At 35.8% G+C, this 2,500-nt stretch overlaps 1 protein-coding gene across 18 annotated transcripts in view; it reads left to right on the top strand.

The window, feature by feature from the left end:
* LOC135101945 (nephrin-like) overlaps nucleotides 1-2,500 on the top strand; it is a 529,348-nt gene that overhangs the window by 435,029 nt on the left and 91,819 nt on the right. The window lies entirely within an intron of this gene.

Genomic DNA, 2,500 nt, shown 5'->3' with positions numbered 1-2,500 from the left:
CGACAGGTAACAGGTGGAAAATAGGAGTTAGCAGGGAACTGTAACAGGTAAATAGGAGAATAGGAAATTATTGATAACAGTAATAGTAATTTGTGTTTGGGAGGAAATAGCAAGTTAATAGGTAATTGTAATTAGTAATAGGTGACAGTAACAGGTGATAAATACAACACAATACAGTAAACGGGTAGAAATAATTGTAATAGGGAAAAAATGAGGTAAAGAAAGAAATAGATACATGTAATGGATAATAATAGGTAACAGTAGCACTCACTTAGCAGAAAATTTAAACAGTTAATAATAAAGAATAAATAGAAAATAAGCTAATTAGGTGAAGACAAACATTAGAAAGGAACAAAAAAATAATGAAAACAATAAAACTAGCGAACTTGGAAATGAGAACAAAGTGTAAATGAGAATTAAACCTACAACTAATCCCTCATCCTGAACTCGGTGCATTTAAGTAAGTGTCAGGTGTTTCCAGCTTAGGGTTACATTACACTCGTGTCGTGGCTTCGTTTGTGCCTTGTGTCATGTTATTCATTTGAGGTGCGAGGGATGTTGGTCTGGCAGGAATTAGTTTGAAAATGTAGAATGTATGTATGTATGTATGTGTATGTAGTTTCCGTGTGTGTGTGTCAAGAGAGAGAGAGAGAGAGAGAGAGAGAGAGAGAGAGAGAGAGGGTGGTATTGCAGCTCCTAACTCTCTGCCACAACTCTTAATTTGTCGTTTTCAATTGTGACCACTTTCCAGGATTTTTTTTTTTTCCTTTTCGTCTTTTTTTCGGGACTTTTTATTTCTTCAGCAAATTTGTAACCAATGTTTTTACCTCGTAATTTAAATGAGAGTTTGAAATGTCACAGTCTTTACGTTTTTCCTGTCTTTTTTTCTCTTTTTGTCTTTTCTCTTTTTTTTTTTGTCTTTTCTTAATGTCTTTATTGCCTCTCTCTCTCTCTCTCTCTCTCTCTCTCTCTCTCTCTCTCTCTCTCTCTCTCTCTCTCTCTCTCTCTCTCTCTCTCTCTCTCTCTCTCTCTCTCTCTCTCTCTCTCTCTCTCTCTCTCTCACACACACACACACACACACACACACACACACACACACACACACACACACACACACACACACACACACACACACACACACACACACACACACACACACACGCCTTGCACCTCATTCCGTGTTTCATGTCTTCCTCAAACGAAAACTCTGCACGATATGAAAGATATGTAACCAATAACTCGTCCTCCTGAATGTGAAATAAGTTTGCTAAAGAAAGAAAAACAGTCATCATGGAAATCTTTTGCTGAATATCTTAGTATGCGAAAGTTTTGTGGAAGTTATTGGCACACATATTGAAGCTCGTGATGAAGGGTCAGCTGTGCATTAAATAAGTAGTTCTTTTTCCTTTTTTTTTTTTTTTTTTTTTGATAGAGAGAGAATAATAGTTGTTGTTACGATACTGAAAAAAAGGCAAGATTTATTGAATACGTTTTTTTTTTCTTTTTTTTTCCGGGGATGTAATACTGAGGACAAGAACAATTATTACTGAGACATAAAACCAATGACACCAAGAACGGGAAAATGTTAAAAGAGATGCAAGTTTTTTTTTTTTATTATTATTTACTCACAGTTAATACTATTCACTTTTTTATTACTGTCTTACGGCTCGCCTCACTCGCCAATTAAATTTTCCACTACTGGACATTTTTTTTTTCCCCGTAATCACTTACAACTTTTTTGACATTTATTTTTTCCTCTCCAGTTTAAAACAATTGTGTTGCCTGAGAAAGACAAAATTAACCTGGTATTCTCTTACTCTGTCCTTTTCATTTTATTTTTTTCTGTGTGTACATGCGGACACTTTTTACAGTGCGTGAGCGATAACGAATGACCGCAGCAGTAAAAGATTTAAAAGGGAAAGAATAAATGTAAAGGGAAAAAATATAGTTACAAGAAAAAAAAAACAATACCATACACTTTTCAGAGAAACAGAAATAAAGTAAAAATCAATATGCGCCTAACAAAACCAAAATTGAAGATCTACAAAAAGAACAAGAAGTCAATCAAAAACGAAACGAAAATACACCACAATCGAGCACACTACAATAAAACAGAATACCTCCGTGAAAGATGCATCCAAGCAAGAGAAAGACGCAGAAAATTAAAGGGGAAAAAAATCCTAAAAGAAGATAGAAAGAAACGAGGCATTAGTGGAAGGTGACTTAAGTGAATCAACAAAGAGTCAGCGGAAAGCCTGAGAACATGATGAGGAGAAGGAATGCGAGAGAAAGACGCGGAAGCAAGCCAAGTATGTCCGAAATTATGTACATGTCACTTCAATATTCAGCAAAAGCATGTCAGATGGAGAAACGGATGAGCATGTTAAAAGATTTATTATTCATTCATACATTCGTCTCTCTCTCTCTCTCTCTCTCTCTCTCTCTCTCTCTCTCTCTCTCTCTCTCTCTCTCTCTCTCTCTCTCTCTCTCTCTCTCTCTC

This window comes from Scylla paramamosain, chromosome 7 (genome assembly GCF_035594125.1).
Source record: "Scylla paramamosain isolate STU-SP2022 chromosome 7, ASM3559412v1, whole genome shotgun sequence".
NCBI lineage: Eukaryota > Metazoa > Arthropoda > Malacostraca > Decapoda > Portunidae > Scylla > Scylla paramamosain.
The sequence above is the reverse complement of the archived record's forward strand: the minus strand, read 5'-3'. Positions and strand labels throughout refer to the sequence as shown.